At 38.3% G+C, this 18,744-nt stretch overlaps 1 long non-coding RNA gene across 2 annotated transcripts in view; it reads right to left on the bottom strand.

Annotated features, from left to right (window-relative positions):
* Positions 1 to 13,213: 13,213 nt before the first annotated feature.
* Positions 13,214 to 18,744, bottom strand: part of LOC113618452 (uncharacterized) — a 219,471-nt gene continuing 213,940 nt past the window's right edge. For both annotated transcript variants that reach the window (XR_003432019.1, XR_003432018.1), the window contains one exon: positions 13,214 to 13,364. This is a non-coding gene — a long non-coding RNA (uncharacterized LOC113618452). The remainder of the gene's footprint in view (positions 13,365 to 18,744) is intronic.

Raw genomic sequence — 18,744 nt, 5'->3', positions numbered from 1 at the left:
GGAAGAAAGAACCCGACACGAAAGCGGGCAGGCCAGGGCTCATGCAAAACTGATGGTCATTGCTGTCAGCCATGCCTTGCAACCTCAGGACAACCCAAGGGAGCCAAGAAGCTTCACCATTTACTGGAGGTAAAACCAACAAGGGGGAATGCTTCAAATGTACGTCAACGAGCCACGGGGCCCAAAGTGCCAGAAAGAGCCCCCTGGTCCATGCGCAGTCTGCAAACAAACAGATCATTGTAAGTAGCACTGTCCCCAGTCCCAAAGGGGAAGGGGGACTCCTGCTCCTGAGACGGCCATGCTAGCTGACTGAGGCGGCCCGGGGATTCTGGCAGCTCCCCGCCACAGGATGTCTATCTCCATCAAGGAGCTCCACGTGGTCCTTGAGGTGGCAGGTAAGACAATCAATTTTTTAACTGATACGGGGGCCACTTACTCAGTCCTGATCTTTCACACTGGGCCTCTTTCCTCCGAAAGCTGTACAGTGACTGGTGTCGACAGAAAGCTTCACACCCATTACTGCACTGGGCCTCTCACTTGCCTATCTGAACAGCATTTGATCTCACGTGCCTCTTTAGTTGTGCCTGAGTGTCCGACCCACTAGTGGGGAGAGACCTTCTGGGCTCCCTTGAAACCATATTACCATTAGAAGGCCCTGAGCAACCCCTCTTCTTGACTCTAAGACAAATCAGCTGGAAGAACAAGGGCTTATTCCCAACCGTATTCTACACGCAGTTAACTCTGCAATTTGGGACAAAGGAATCCCTGGGAAGGCTATAAATGCCCGACCTGTAAAAATTAGCCTTAAGCCAGAAGCCGCTTGCCCTAACAAGAGACAGTACCCCATAAAGCTGGAAGCAAAAAAGGATTTGCAACCCCTCATAGATAAATTCTTAAAGCATGGCCTCTTAGTGACCTGTCAGTCTCTGTACAATACCCCTAATTCTGCCAGTTGTTAAGCCCAATTGGGAATATTGAATGGTACAAGGCCTCAGAGCAGTAAATGATGCAGTGGTCCCTATACATCCCCTTGTGGCCAATCCTTATAATATCTTAGTTCAGGTGCCTGGCGATGCCAAATTGTTTACTGTGCTTGACCTCAAGGATGCCTTCTTTCGCATCCCAGTTCACCCCTCATCATAGGATCTGTTTGCCTTCAACTGGACTAACCCCCACGTGAGCCAAATGCAGCAATATACCTGGACAGTATCACCTCAGGGGTTTTGGGAAAGCCCATACTTGTTCGCCCAGGCCCTAGGAAAAGAACTAAGGGAAATACACCTAAAATAAGGGGCTATTCTACAGTATGTGGATGATATATTAATACGTAGCCCCACCATGGAGGACTCAGATCAGATCACCACTGAAGTGCTTAATTTCCTTGGGCCCAGGGCTATAGTGTCTCCCAGAAAAAGGCACAAATCTCAAAACAAGAAGTTAAATATCAGGGATATACTGTAAAATCTGGAAGTAGACAGTTATCTCCAGATAGAAAACAAGCTATTTTAGGCCTAAGTGCCCCAAAGACAAAGAAACATCTTCGTACCTTCTTAGGCATAGCAGGATTTTGCAGAATTTAGTTTCCAGGATTCAGACTAATGGCTAAGCCTCTATATGAAGCCCAGATATAGAACCATTACTTTGGACTGGGAGACAAGAAAAGGCTTTTAATAATATCAAACAGGCCCTCACCAGAGCTCCTTGCTCTGGGTCTCCCCAACTTAAAAAAGCCATTCATCTTGTATGTCGCTGAAAAGCAGAGGACAGCTCTGGCTGTCCTCGTACAAAAGCTAGGAGAAGTTTCTCAGCCTATAGGCTATTTTTCCAAACAACTACATTCTGTGGCCCGAGGTTGGCCTGGCTGCCTCCAGGCAGTGGCTGCCACTGTGTTATTAGTGGAAGAAGCTAACAAGCTTACCTTTGGAGAGCCATTGGAAGTCCAGACCCCCTATCAAGTGCAAGGGATTCTAGAGATTAAAGGCCACCGTTGGCTAAGTGGAGGCCACCTTACTAAATGCCAGGCTTTACTCCATGACTCCCCAGAGGTAACCTCAAAACTTGCCACACCCTTAATGCAGCTACACTGATGCCCGCTGAGAGCCCAGAACTAGTACATTCCTGCCTCAAAACTCTTGACCAGGTTTATGCCTGTAGGCTTGATCTAACAGACCAGGCCATAGCAAACCCTGAGGAGCAGTGGTTTACTGATGGCAGTAGTTTCGTTAAAGATGGAGTCAGGAGGGCAGGGTGTGCTATTGTGAGTGCTCATAGCGTCACAGAAGCAAAACCTTTGCCACCCAACCCTTCAGCCCAGAGGGCTGAACAGGTAGCCCTAATCCGAGCTTTAACCTTAAGGGAAGGAAAAATTCTAAATATATACACAGACTCAAAATATTCTTTCCTTGTTTTACATGCCTACACAGCTATTTGGAAAGAATGAGGACTTTTAAATGCAAAAAAAATCCCCCGTAAAATATGGGGCTGAGATTTTACACCTCATAGGAGCAGCTGAAAGATCAAAACAAGTCTAGATTCCCTGGCCAAAGTGGTACTTAACAACTGACTGGCCCTTGATCATCTACTGACAAAATAGGGAGGGCTATGTGCAATTACCAATGCTGCTTGTTGCACATACGTCAAACCTCCTCCCCGGGAGAAACCAACATGGAGAAAATTCGACCACAAGCCACCTGGTTTCAGCAGACAATTAACCACCAATCCTTGTTATTCAATATGGGCGGGGAAATTGAAAACTGCTTCTCTAGTTTATCCTCTTGGATTCCCAAAAGGTATAAAAACTTTCTGGCAGGAAGTTTTCACTTTCTAATAGTCCTTCTCTTTTCTGTCATACTGATTTACGTTATATTTCGTCTAGTGCTCCGTTGTCTTCCCTGCTGTTGTAAATCTGTGACGAGAGCTTTTCCGCCCAAAAAGGAGACCTGGGACCAACAGGTCCAGACCTTCCATTCTAAAAATAGAGAAACACGTTAAACTTTAACCCTGGGACTAACAAAAATATATACCCAAGCAGAATGGCTTCTTGGCAGCGGCGACATCACCTCCCCTGTCTGGTCCACAGTTAAGGAAGCCCTTCCGAAGTTAACCTGGTTCCTTCCCTTTCTAGGCCCTTTAAAGGCTATTGTTGTTCTGCTTTAGCTCTTGTTTGTTTAACCCTCTGGTCAAGGGTGTGTCTTCTATGCCCCAACAGTTTGAAGTAAGGCTCAGGATGGTTCAAGGAATTCAGTCCATTCCAGGGGAGGATGGCCCAGGTCCCTACAGGTCCTTGGAACAGTCAGTGAGGGGCTTCTGCACCTCTGGGGTAGGCTAGACTCTGCAGCCCCTGTCCAGCAGGAAGAAGTTTCAGAAGAAGAAACCTTTGGCTCCTTACCCCTTAAGGATAAGGGGTATAGAATCTCTTGGGGGGCAATGAGACAGGCTGGGACCTGGGATCCTTTGCTGCAATGCTTGCACCTGGACAAACACCTCCTCCAGATTTCTCCTCAGATTTCTAATAGATATCCATAACTGAAATAAGTAAGGCATCTCTCTTGCCCTTCCTCATTTGAATAAAGTTGAGTTTAATGACTACCTTGCTACATTTGGGCACTGCCAAGTTACACTTGTGAGTGTGTAGTACATTCACTATTTAGGGGAAATACCTAAACTTGTAACTACCCTCATCTGGATGTGCATGGGTTTCATTTCTTCAGTAATTTGAAAATATAAGAACTTGCCTTCTAACTACCTCCTTTTTCCACTTTCCTCCCATTCTATGATAACAGAGAGGCCGAAGTTTATGGAGAACATTGATGAGAGAAGAATCTTTGTACTACATTTTATTTTTTAAACTTTAAAAATAGTGTATTAAAAGCTTACTATTTTCAGGTTTATGTTAAGTACAAAGAGGGCTACAAATGTGATTAACTGGTGGTATCCACATTGTTTCTTCACTTATCGAGTACTTCTAAACTAAAGAAAATCTTTTGAAAGGGAACGGTCCATGTTCTGGTTTGTGTGACTATAATTCAGACTTTGTTCACTATGATGGCCAAATAATGCAGATCAGTTAACAGTCTCTTATGGTGGCGACCCACCTTTAGAAAGCTAATTATGCCACCTTTCTCACAAAATGGACAGGATGTATGTATGGGGTAAATTCGAAAGTCATATTATTTTTATAAAACATTTAATAAATTTCTCGAAGAACTTGAGAAACTCTTCACCCAACAGCAAGATTTAGGTTAGTCTTTTAGAGAACAAAACCAAGAAGACAGATAAAACATGTGCGTGGGTTGGGGGGGAGATTAACAATGTTCTTAATCATCAATCAACTACTGGATTAGTAAATGATATTGCACAAATACTATGTTTTCCGAAGTGCAGGATAAATGAGTTACTTTGTAAGATGAAACAATGTTTACAGTCCTATTTACCCTCACTTTTTACTACCTGTAACATTATTAAATTTCAGTCCTAAATTTTTGTTGCTCAGGTTGCAAATCTATGATAAGGTGAACATGCGAGAGGAAGATATTTTGACCCACATTTTGGCAATTGCAGTGCCCCCGGAATACGCGAGGGATTAGCTCCAGGCTTCCCTGCAGATAGAAAAATCTGGGAATGTTCAAGTCCCTTATATAAAATGGCATGGAAGAGTCTGCCCTCCAGATCCACAGGCTCTGCCTGGATCACAGAATGACAGGTTCTGGGGATGAATTTACAGTTGGATGGAGCCAGTGGGCCATACTGTATATTTCTATGACTGTTTTTTTCCATTATAAACTATGTCCAACCTTAAAAGTCAATATGAAAAGGATCTTAAATTCCAACAAACTAAAGTCCAGGACCAGATGGCTTCAGAGGTGAATTCTATCAAACATTTAGAGAAAACTTAACACCCATCCTTCTGAAACTATTCCAAAATATTGAAGAGGAAGGAACACTTCTGACCTCATCCTAAGAAGCCACCAGCATGTATACCTCATGCCAAAACCAGACAAAGATATCACAAAAAACAAAAGTATAGGCTAATATCACTGATGAACATAGACACAAAATTCCTTAACAAAATACTAGCAAACCAAATCCAACAATATATTAAACAGGATCATACACCATGATCAAGTAGAATTTACCCCAGGGATGCAAGAATTTTTCAAGGTCCACAAATCAATCAATGTGATACACCATATTAACAAACTGAAGAATAAAAACCATTTGATCATCTCAATAGATGTAAAAAATCTTTTCATAACATTCAACATCCATTTATGGTAAAAGAAAAAAAGCTCCAGAAACTGGGAATAGAGGGAACATAACCCAACATAATAAAGGCCATATATGACAAACCCACAGTTAACATCATACTCAATGGTGAAAAGCTGAAAGCATTCCCTCTAAGATCAGGAACAAGGCAAGGATGCCCACTCTCACCAGTTTCATTCAACATAGTTTTGGAAGTCCTAACCACAGCAATCAGAAAGAAAAAGAAATAAAAGAAATCCAAGTTACAAAGGAAGAAGTTAAACGGTCACTGTTTGCAGATGACACAATACTATACATAGAAAATCCTAAATATGCCATCAGAAAACTATTAGTGCTCATCAATGAATTTGGTAAAGTTGTAGGACTCAAAATTAATATACAGAAATTGGTTGCATTTCTATACACTAACAACAAAATATCAGAAAGAAAAGTAAGGGAACAATCCATTAACCATCACATCTAAAGGAATAAAGTACCTAGGAATAAACCTGCCTAAGGAGGCAAAACTTTTTGTATACCAAAAACTGTAAGATGCTGATGAAAGAAATTAAAGATGACACAAACAGATGGAAAGATATACCATGTTCTTGGATTGGAAGAGTCAATATTGTTAACATGACCATATTACCGAAGGCAATCTACAGATCCAATGCAATCCGTATAGAATTACCAATGGCATTTTTCACAGAACTAGAATATTTTTAAAATTTGTATGGAAACACAAAAAAACCCAAAGAGCCAAAACAATCTTGAGAAAGAAGAATGGAGCTGGAGGAATCAAGCTCCCTGACTTCGGACTATACTACAAAGCTACAGTCATCAAAACAGTATGACACTGGCACAAAAACAGACACATTGATCAATAGAACAGGGCAGAAAGCCCAGCAATAAACCCATTCACTTATGGTCAACTAATCTACAACAAAGCAGGTAAGATATACAATTGAGAAAAGATAGTTTCTTCAATAAGTTGTGCTGGGAAAACTGGGCAGCTACATTAAAAGAATGAAAATATAAATTCTCTAACACCATATACAAAAATAAACTCAAAATGGATTAAAGACCTAACTTTAAGAAAAGAGACTATAAAACTCCAAGAGGAAAACACAGGCAGAACACTCTTTGACATAAATTGCAGCAATATCTTTTTGGATCCATCTCCTAGAGTAATAGAAATAAAAACAAAAATAAACAAATGGATCTAACTAAACTGAAAAGCTTTTGCATAGCTAAGGAAACAGTAAACAAAATGAAAAGACAACCTATGGAATGCAAGAAAATATTTGCAAACCATGTGATCAACAAAGGCTTAATTTCCAAAAGACACAAATAGCTCATACAACTCAATATCAAAATAACAAACAACCCAATCAGAAAATGGGCAGAAGACCTAAATAGACATTTCTCCAAAGACGACATACAGATGGCCAAAAAGCCTGTGAAAAGATGCTCAACACTGCTAATTATTAGAGAAATGCAAGCCAAAACTACAATGAGGTATCATCTCACACTGGTCAAAATGGCCATCATTTAAAATAACAAATGTTAGAGAGGGTGAAGAGAAAAGAGAACCCTCCTACACTGTTGGTGGGAATGTAAATTGGTGCAGCCACTGTGGAGAACAGTATGCAGATTCCTTAAAAAAGTTAAAAACAGTCACCATATGATCCAGCAATCCACTCCTGGGCATATATCTGGAAAAGACAAAAACTCTATTTTGAAAATATACATGCGTCCCAATGTTCAAAGTGCCACTATTTACAACAGCCAAGACATGGAAGCAATTCAACACCCATTTATGATAAAAACCCTCCAAAAAGTAGGCATAGAGGGAACTTACCTCAACATAATAAAGGCCATATATGACAAACCCACAGCCAACATCGTTCTCAGTGATGAAAAACTGAAACCATTTCCTTTAAGATGAGGAACAAGACAAGGTTGTCCACTCTCATCACTCTTATTCAACATAGCTTTGGAAGTTTTAGCCACAACAATCAGAGAAGAAAAAGAAATAAAAGGAATCCAAATCCAAACAGAAGAAGTAAAGCTGTCACTGTTTGCAGATGACACGATACTATACATAGAGAATCCTAAAGATGCTACCAGAAAACTACTAGAGCTAATCAATGATTCTGGTAAAGTAGCAGGATACAAAATTAGTGCACAGAAATCTCTGGCATTCCTATACACTAATGATGAAAAATCTGAAAGAGAAATTAAGGAAACACTCCCATTTACCACTGCAACAAAAAGAATAAAGTACCTACGAATAAACCTATCAAAGGAGACAAAAGATCTGTAGGCAGAAAACTATAAGACACTGATGAAAGAAATTAAAGATGATACAAACAGATAGAGAAATATACCATGTTTCTGGACTGAGGAATCAACACTGTGAAAATGACTATACTACCCAAAGCAATCCCTATCAAACTACCAATGGCATTTTTCACAGAACTAGAACAAAAAATTTCACAACTTGTACGGAACACAGAAAGTCCCGAATAGCCAAAGCAATCTTGAGAAAGAAAAACGGAGCTGGAGGAATCAGGCTCCTGGACATCAGACTATACTACAAAGCTACAGTAATCAAGGCAGTATGGTACTGGCACAAAAACAGAAATATAGATCAATGGAATAGAAATCCCAGAGATAAACCCACATACATATGGTCACTTTATTTATTTATTTATTTTTGCAGTATGTGGGCCTCTCACTGTTGTGGCCTCTCCCGTTGCGGAGCACAGGCTCTGGATGCGCAGGCTCAGCGGCCATGGCTCACGGGCCTGGCAGCTCCATGGCATGTGGGATCTTCCCAGACCGGGGCACAAACCCGTGTCCCCTGCATCGGCAGGTGGACTCTCAACCACTGCGCCACCAGGGAAGCCCAGTCAATTTATTTTTGATAAAGGACACAAGAATATATAATGGAGAAAAGACAGCCAAAATGGTGCTAGGAAAACTGGACAGCTACATGTAAAAGAATGAAATTAGAACACTCCCTAACACCATACACAAAAATAAACTCAAAACGGATTAAAGACCTAAATGTAAGGCCTGACACTCTAAACTCTTAGAGGAAAACATAGGCAGAATACTCTATGACATAAGTCACAAAAGATCCTTTTGGACCCACCTCCTAGAGACAGGGAAATAATAACAAAAATAAACAAATGGGACCTAATGAACCTTAAAAGCTTTTGCACAGCAAAGGAAACCATAAAAAAGACAAAAAGCCAACCTTCAGAATGGGAGAAGATATTTGCAAATGTAGCAACAGACAAAGGATCAATCTCCAAAATTTACAAGCAGCTCATGTAGCTCAATATCAAAAAAACAAATAACCTGATCCAAAAATGGGCAGAAGATCTAAATAAACATTTCTCCAAAGAAGATATACAGACTGCCAACAAACACATGAAAGGATGCTCAACATCACTAATCATTAGAGAAATGCAAGTCAAAACTACAGTGAGGTTTCACCTCACACCGGTCAGAATGGCCATCATCAAAAAATCTGCAAACAATAAATGCTGGAGAGGCTGTGGTGAAAAGGGAACCCTCTTGTACTGTTGGTGGGAATGTAAACTGATACAGCCACTATGGAGAACAGAATGGAGGTTCCTTAAAAAACTAAAAATAAAACTACCATACGACCCAGCAATCCCACTACTGGGCATATACCCTGAGAAAACCATAATTCAAAAAGAGTCATGTACCAAAATGTTCATTGCAGCTGTATTTACAATAGCCAGGACATGAAAGCAACCTACGTGTCCATCAACAGATGAATGGGTAAAGAAGATGTGGCACGTATGTACAATGGAATATTACTCAACCATAAAAGGAAATAAAATTGAGTTATTTGTAGTGAGGTGGATGGACCTAGAGTCTGTCATACAGAGTTAAGTAAGTCAGAAAGAGAAAAATAAATACTGTATGCTAACACATATATATGGAATGTAAAAAAAAAAAAAAAAGGTTCTGAAGAACCTAGGGGCAGGACAGGAATAAAGACGCAGATGTAGAGAACAGAACTGAGGACATGGGGAGGGGGAAGGGTAAGCTGGGACGAAGTGAGAGAGTGGCATGGACTTATATATACTACCAAATGTAAAATAGTAGCTAGTGGGAAGCAGCCACATAGCACAGGGAAATCAGCTCGGTGCGTTGTGACCACCTAGAGGGGTGGGATAGGGAGGGTGGGAGGGAGACACAAGAGGGAGGAGATATGGGGATGTATGCATATGTATAGCTGATTCACTTTGTTATAAAGCAGAAACTAACACACCATTGTAAAGCTATTATACTCTAATAAAGGTGTTAAAAAAAAAAGATACAGAAGCAACCTAAATATCCACTGACAGAGGGATGGACATAGAAGATGTGGTACATATACACAATGGAATATTACTCAACCATAAAAAAGAATGAAATAATGCCACTTGCACACATGATGGACCTAGAGATTATCATACTAAGTAAGCCAGGCAAAGACAAATATATAATATCAACTCTATGTGGAATCTTAAAAAAAATGATACAAATGAACTTATTTACAAAATAGAAATAGACTCACAGACATAGAAAACAAACTTGCAGTTACCAAACAGGAAAGAGGGAGAGGGGTAAATTAGGAATTGGGGATTAACAGATACACACTACTGTATATAAAACAGGTAAACACTATACTGTATAGCACACAGAACTATATGCAATGTGTTGTAATAACCTATAATGGAAAATAATCTGAAAAAGAAATATATATTCTTTTATATATATATATATGAGAAATATGTATATATATACACACACAGATACACATATATATAAATGAATCACTTTTCTAAACATTAGCACACACCTAAAACATTGTAAATCAACTATATTTCAATAAAAAAAAAATGATTCCTCAGGATGGGGTCCAAAAAAAAGCCATACATATTATGATATGCTACATATCAAAGATTTGGACACAGCTAACAAACAACGTTATTTTGAGAAGAATAGAAGTAATTAAGGATGAGAGAGATTTATACAAGATTAAGATAATAACTCAAAAATAGTAATTAATTACAGTTAAGTGATGGCAAAATAATCACTAAAATAACTTGAACATAAAAAATTAAGGCAGAAGTAAACTGATTATAATAGTATAAATTTGCACAAGAAGCTTAAATGAAACATTAGGTAAAAACATAATGATAAATATAACTAGACTGATAATCATCTTTCAGAAGAAGTGATTTTATTCATGCAAAGTCTATTGCATTTTTATCATTTTTAAGATCTGAAATAAACTTAATAAACATCATTTAATTTTTCTTGATGGTAACCAGGAAACAAATCCTAATAAGCTCAGGTTTTCTGTGAACAGAATGAGCCCAAGGAAAGAGAAGTATATCTTAAGCCCTCCCAACAATATCAGTAAGTGAAGATGAGAGAACATTAATCAAGATGTCTAGTTTCTCATATTTGCACTTGAGAGAATGCATCCCGTTATTTTTGCTTTAATTTTTTGCTTAGGTACAAAATTTATATAAACACTCCAATTTCACAGTTCCCAGAATAAAATAATAACACCTTTCTCATTGTTCTTGTCTCTTAACTCCTCTTTCTCATATCCTTCCACTGATACTCACTTTTATCATATCAACATCTTCTTCACCCCTCCCCATATTTTCCTTCATTTTTCCTCACTTGAATCTTTGTATATTGGAAGTAATTATTTGCTACAGATTATCCCTTGAAATCTCCTCCATTTACTAAATCTACAATATAATTATTTTTTTCATATTACCCTCCCATTAATTTACTCCTCATAAATGTACCAAAATTATGAGAAACTTAAATAATCAAAAGAATCTTAAAAATCAGTAAACACATGGAGGACTTCCAGTTTCTGGCTCCACATATGAGGAGCTTGGAAGTCACCACTCCATGCTAACAATAATTAAAAAGCTGAAAACACTGAGAAATCAATGACTTTTCTCGGATTCATAAGGGAGGGTAGAACACCAGGCAAACTGTTGCCCCCAAGACTGGAGAGACAGACAGTGGAATAGAGAGCTTCCTAGAGCTTAAACTCACAAAAAACTACCGGGGTGGGGAGGGGAACTAGTGCCAGAGTAAGAAAATCTAAACTGTAATTGACAAATCACTGGAAGTTTAATGTGTACAAGTCTGAAAGTTAAAAACTCCAGGGGGACCCAGTCATGGGGAGGGGTGCCCCATAAAATTGTAAGGCTTACCTTCAGGAGTTTGACCACGTTCCCATAGAAAATATTGGAGAAAAATCTCCTTACGCTTCTGACGGGGAAGGAAGCGGGAGCCATTTTGAAACAGACCAGAGCACCTTTGTTCTCTTAACAAGGCCTGACCTCAGGGGAAACTAATTAACCTGCTGGGGTATAATCAGAGCCCAATTGACTCAGGTAAAGGAAAATAACCAACAGTAGTCAGCTTTAGACTTCCATGTGTGAAAAGGGAAACACCCAACTCCAGTCCATTCTAGCCATCCTGTCCCATGTAAGGGGGGTGGAGGGAGGGAGGGAGAGAAAGAGAGAGAGAGGGAAACTTGTAAGGTTCACAGAGGCATAGACTGACCAAAACTGAGACCTAATCATAAAACTATATAATAGTTCCCCTCCCCCCATATCAGCACATAACTAAAGGCCTATTTACTTAGTTCTTTTCACCTGGTACATCATGTTTAGCTACCAAGAAAAAGTTTCAAGGCATACTAAAAGGAAAAATACAATTTAGAGAGACAGAGCAAGCATCAGAACCAGACATAGCAGGGATGTTAGAATTACGTGATTGGGATTTAAAACAACTATATGAATATGCTAAGAGTTTCAATGGATAATGCAGATAGCATGCAAGAACCTAAGGGCAATGTGAGCAGAGAGACAGAAATCCAAAGAACCAAAAAAAAAAAAAAAAAATGCTCGAGATGATAAACACTGTAACAAAAATGAAGAATGCCTTTTGATGGGCTTATTAGAGACTAGGCATGGAAGAAAAAAGAAGCTCTGAACTTGAGGATCTCACAATAGAAACTCCCAAAACTGAAAAGCAAAGGGAACAAAGACTGAAAAAAAAGAACACAGTACCTAAGGACTTGTGGGACAGCTACCAAAGGTGTACCATACACATAATGGTAATACCAGAAGAAGAAGAAAAGAAATATTTGAAACAATAATGACTGAGAATTTGCCCAAATTAATACCAGACACCAACCCACAGATCCAGGAAGGTCAGAGAACACAAAGCAGGATAAGTGCCAAAAAATAACACCTATGCCTATCATTGTAAAATTACAGAAAATCAAAAAAAAAGAAAGAATCCTGAAAGAATCTAGGGGGAAAAAAACACCTTATCTGTAGAGGAACAAATATAAGAATTACATTCAATTTCTCCTCAGAAACCATACAAGTAAGAAGAGAATGGAGTTAAATATTTGAAGTGTTGAGAGAAAAATATCACCAACGTAGAACCTGTGCCCTGTTGAATTATTTTTCAAAAGTAAAGGAGACATGATGACTTTCTCAGACAAAAGTTTGGAAAATGTATTGTCAGTAGACCTGCCTTATAAGAAATGTGAAAAGAAGTTTTTCAGAGAAAAGGAAAATAATATATATCAGATACTCAGCTATCCATGAATAAATGAAGAGAACTGAAGAAGGAATAAGTGAGAGTAAAATGAAACTTTTATTTTACTTATTTGATCTAACAGATAACAGTTTGTTCAAAATAATAATAGCAACAATGTATCTGATTAGGTATTCTTATTGCATTTTATATATTTATATATAATACAAGCATATATATATGTTTAAGTATTATATATAATACATAAGAATACCTAATCAAATACATTGTTGCTATTTTATTATTTTATATATAAATATAGATATACACATATGCTTATATACAAGTAAAATGAATGAAAACAATGATACAAGAGATAGGAAGTAGAAATTAGAATTATTTTGTTATTATAAGGTACTCACCTGTCCATATGACTGTCCAGTGTTACTTGAAAGTGGACTTCAATTAGCTGTAAGTGTATATTGCAAACTCTGGAGTAGCCACTAAAAAAAAAGGAAAAAAAGAAGTTTATCTGATATCTAAGAAAGAAGAGAAAATGAAATCATATAAATGTTCAGTTACAAGCCCAAAAGGCATAAAAAGAGTAGAAGACAAACATATCAACAAAGAACAAGGGCAATAAATATAAAACAGTAACAAATATTGTAGATATTAATTCAACTACATCACCAATCACTTTGAATGCCAATGGTTTAAAAGTACCAATTAAGCGGCTTCCCTGGTGGTACAATAGTTAAGAATACACCTGCCAATGCAGGGGACACAGGATCGAGCCCTGGTCCAGAAAGATCCCACATGCCGCAGAGCAACTAAGCCCATGTGCCACAACTACTGAAGCCTGCACGCCTAGAGCCCATGCTCCCCAAGAGGAGCCACTGCGATGAGAAACCCGTGCACCACAACAAAGAGTAGCCCCCACTCGCCGCAACTAGAGAAAGCTGCATGCAGCAACAAAGACCCAATGCAGCCAAAAATAATTATTTTTTTAAGAGTACCAATTCTGTTATAAAGCAGAAACCAACACACCATTGTAAAGCAATTATATTCCAATAAAGATGTTAAAAAAAAGTACCAATTAAAAGACAGAGATTGTTAGGGTGTATCAAAAACAAGACCTAACTATCTGTTGTTTGTAACAAACCCACTTAAATATAGACACATAACAATTAAAAGTAGATGGATGGAGAAAAATATACCATGCTATTAACACTAATCAAAAAAAGTAGAATTTGCTAAATTAATTTCAGACAGAGCTGACTTCAAAGCAAGTAAAGTTATCAGAAATAAAGAAGGGAATTATATTATGATAAAGGGGTGAATCCTCCAAGAAGATATAACTTAATGTGTATGTGCCTAACAACAGAGCATGAAAATACATAAGGCAAAAACTGATAGAACTCCAAAGAGAAATAGATGACTCCACTATCGTAGTTGGGGACTTCAACATGCCTCTATTTGAAATGGACAAACGAGCTGGCAGAAAATTAGTAAGGACATTGTTGAACTCAACATTGCCTCTAATCAACTGGATATAATGGGCATCCATAGACTACTTCATCCAAAAACAGCAAAATACCCATTTTCCTCAGGCTCACATAGAATATTCACCAAGATAGACCACATTCTGGGCCATAAAACACACGTTAACAAATTTAAAAGAATGCAAATCATACAATGTCTGCTCTCAGACCACAATGGAATTAAACTAGAAATCAATAACAGATAACTGGAAGATCCCCAAAAATGCAGAGATTAAACAACACCCTTCTAAATAACACATGGGTCAAAGAAGAAATGTCAAGAGAAATTTTTAAATATTTTAAACTAAATGAAAACAAAAACACAACTTAGCAAAAGTTGTGCGATACAGTAAAAGGCATTCTTTTTTTTTTTTTTTTTTTTTTTTTTTGCGGTACGCGGGCCTCTCACTGTTGCCATGGCCTCTCCCACAGGCTCCGGACGCGCAGGCTCAGCGGCCATGGCTCACGGACCGGGGCACGAACCCGTGTCCCCTGCATCAGCAGGGGGACTCTCAACCACTGGGCCACCACGGAAGCCCATTCTTAAAGGGAAATTTAAAGCATGGAATGAACAAACTAGAAAAGAAGATTTCTTATTAAACTAAACATGCTCTTACAATATGGTATAGCACTCATGCTCCATGGTACTTACCCAAAGGAGCTGAAAGTTATACCCACACAAAAACCTGCACATGGATATTTATAGTAGCTTTACTCATAACTGTCAAAACACGGAGGAAACCAAGATGTATTTATTATTCAGTACTAAAAAGAAATGAACTATTAAACCATCAAAAGACACAGAGGAACCTTAAATGCATATTACTAAGTTAAAGAATCCAATATGAAAAGTCCACATTTTTTGTGATTCCAGCTATATGACATTTTGAAAAAGGAAAAACTATGGAGACAGTAATAAGATCGGTGGTTGACAGGGTTTTAGATGGGAGCAGAGGAGGAGAGATGACTAGGCAGAGCAGAAAGAATTTTTAGGGCAGTGAAAATACTTTGTGTGATACTATGATGATGGATATATGTTATTATACATTTGTCCAAAACCACAGAATGTACAATACCAAAAGTGAACTCTAAGGTAAGCTATGGACTCTGGGTGATGATGATGTGTCAATGTACGTTCATCAGTTTTAACAAAAGTTAAAGTCTTAGTAGGAGATGTAGATAATGGGGGAGGCTATGCATGTGTGGGGGGGTGGGCAATATACGGGAAATCTCTGTACCTTCCCCTAAATTTTGCTGTGAACCTAAAACTTCTCTAGGAAAATAAAATCTTTTAAAAAATTAAAAATTAAATATTTATAAAGGAAGAAAGTCAATAAAGACAAATGATAATATGTTTGATGAGAGTGCTCTACCTTCCTCTCCTGGTGTCACTTGGAGAATTTAAACACAAATCAGTTATTCATTTCTTTTTTTTTTTTTGCGGTACGCGGGCCTCTCACTGTTGTGGCCTCTCCCGTTGCGGAGCACAGGCTCTGGACGCGCAGGCTCCATGGCCACGGCTCACGGGCCTAGGCGCTCCGCGGCATGTGGGATCTTCCCGAACCGGGGCACGAACCCGCGTCCCCTGCATCGGCAGGTGGACTCTCAACCACTGCACCACCAGGGAAGCCCTCTTCATTTTTTGATATTATTTTGTTTGGATGAGTCTCTCCACCTACAAATCATAGCTGAATGAACTTATCATTGCTTTGTTTTTTAATGTTTCAGACGAGATGGGGGGGGTTAAGGGTGGTATGGCTGTAGACTATTAATGTTTCATTACTAAGTCCTTAATACATGTGGAAGTTTAATATAATTTTGCTGAGAAATGATCCCTTCTACTTTGTCTGTTTCATTCTTTTCTCTCCTTAGAATTATTAGACAGAAAAAAAACCCAAAACAAAACCTAGCTCTTGAAGTACATTCTAAATGTTCAGGAATATATCTTAACCAAAAGCTGCCACGTTAAAAAATAATTTTATTAAAAAAAAATTTAGAGGTGGTTCTGGTTACTGTCAAGATTGAATAAGCAATATTTACCCTGTCTGAATTCAATTAAACACCTTGGAAAAAATGCATAGAGCAACTATCTGAGGACTTTGGAGAGTAATGGCAGTTGGTGGATTGAGGAAGGAAAGCAGAAAGTAATATCTCATGGAACTGGTAGTAAGTTTCTCATTTCTTTTCCCCTGACTGCTCCTGAATTCAGTGAAACCAAGAACTGTGCACTAGATGCTGATAGAAAGAGTTCCAGGAGAAAATTTCTATTTCTAGTCCATCCAAAGCATAGGAAAAGAGGGCCCTGTGAGATAGTAAAGTAAATCCTTTTCTAACAAATTCCCTCTGGCTCTGACTTCTAAGCAAGCCTGTGGTACCAGTGGCAGCAATAGCATCAATGGCTGGATGAGGGCCTAAAACTCAAAGGGAGAGGAATTTTTCCCTTTGACCAGAGGAAGTGTGGTCTCAACAGCATGGGGAGAATGCCCATTGCTTTATTTTCTCTCTATACCCTCTCACCACTTAGCTCTGGAGGCAGACACACTTTCAGGAATGCATGGCACTGTAGGGAAATTAAAGCCACAGCTTTTTATAAAGAGGACCAGAAAAGGGGATGGGGGCTCTGAGAGTCAGAAAACAGTTGGGAGCATACAGAGAGAAGGGAGATCAAGAAAGCAATACCCTAAAGTTTTGTATTAGCTCTTTCACTTACCCTCGAACTACTAATGCAAGTATCCAACCCTAAACAGCATATGAAAGCGCTGGAGAACTGAACTATGCATTTAGACCACCACCCTGGTCTCATACTGGCTATTGGGTAGCACTTTGAAACTGAACTGACATTGAAATTACAGCCCACGGAAGGCATGTAGGGACTCTCTGCTTGAATCTAACAAATGCTACCAAACACTTAAAGAAGAAATAATACTATTTTATTTTACAGTTTCTTCCAGAAAATAGGAGGCAACACGTTCCAATTCATCTTATGAAGCTAACTTTAATACCAAAACTAGAGAAAGTACAAGAAAGTGAAACTACGGATCAATGTTTCTCATGAAAATAGATACAAAATCCTCAACAAAATATAAACAAATTGACTCAAGCAACATATAAAAAGTCTTAATCCATGATCAAGTGGGGTTAATACCAGCAATGTAAGGTGATTTAAATATTCAAAAAGTGAACAACGTAATTCATCCTATTAACTAAGAAAAGCGACGTGATCCTATCAGTTGATGCAGAAAAATCATTTGACAAAAATTCAACATCCATTCATGATTAAAAAAAAAAAATCGCTCAGCTAACTAGGAAGAGGGAGTTTCCTTTTCCTGATGAACGGAACCTACAAAATACCCATAGCTAACATCTTATATAACGATGAAAGACAGAAAGCTTCTCTCCGAATCTTGGGAAAAAAAGAAAAGATGTCTACTCAGACCACTCCTAATCAATACAGTACTGGAAGTCCAAGTCAGTGCAATAACAATGCAAGGAAGAGAAATATACCCACATCCAGTTTCTCCTATTATTAACACCTTATGGTATATTCGTCACAATTAATGAACCAACATTAATACATTATTGTTAACTAAAGTCCACACTTTCTTCAGATTTTCTTAGTTTTTATGTAACATCCTTTTTCTGTTCCAGGATTCCATTCAGGATAGTGATCGTATCCCTTTATGATCCTCTTGGTTGTGAGTTTTTCACACTTTCCTTATTTTTGATGACCTTGACAGTTTTGAGTACTGGCTAGAGAGTTTATGGAATTACCCTCAGTTGGGATTTTTTCACAGTTGGACCAGGGCTTATGGGTTTTTCTAGGAAGACTAAAAAGCAAAGTGCCATTCTCATCATCATATCAAGGGTACATACTGTCAACATGACTTATCACTGTTGAACTATGATTACTCCATTATAATTTCAATTTGTCTTCAATTACATATGTGTTTTGCAAATATTTTCTCCCAATTTGGGGCTTACATTTTCATTGTCTTAAGTGCTTATCACAGAGCAGAAATTTTTAGCTTTAATAAAGTCCAACTTCTTCTTTTTCACGATCATTCTTCTGGTAATACATCTAAAATCTCATCACCAAATTGAAGCTCAAATGTTTTCTTCTGTGTTTTATTTTCTATAGGTTTTATACTTTTGTGTTTTATCTTTCTGTCAATGATCCATTTTGAGTTAGTTTTGTGTTAGGTATAATCTAGGTATATATTTTTTGCTTACGGACATTCAATTTTTTCAGCACCATTTATTGAAAAAATTTACCTTTTCCCTTTTGGATTGCTTTGCACATTTGCCAAAAATTACTTGACTCTATAGGTGTGCATCTATTTCT

Source organism: Aethalodelphis obliquidens, unplaced genomic scaffold, assembly GCF_003676395.1.
Source record: "Aethalodelphis obliquidens isolate GAN/ISIS:26980383/991018 unplaced genomic scaffold, ASM367639v1 scaffold5, whole genome shotgun sequence".
Classification (NCBI taxonomy): domain Eukaryota; kingdom Metazoa; phylum Chordata; class Mammalia; order Artiodactyla; family Delphinidae; genus Aethalodelphis; species Aethalodelphis obliquidens.
Note: the sequence above shows the minus strand (reverse complement) of the source record. Positions and strands in the feature narration are given on the sequence as shown.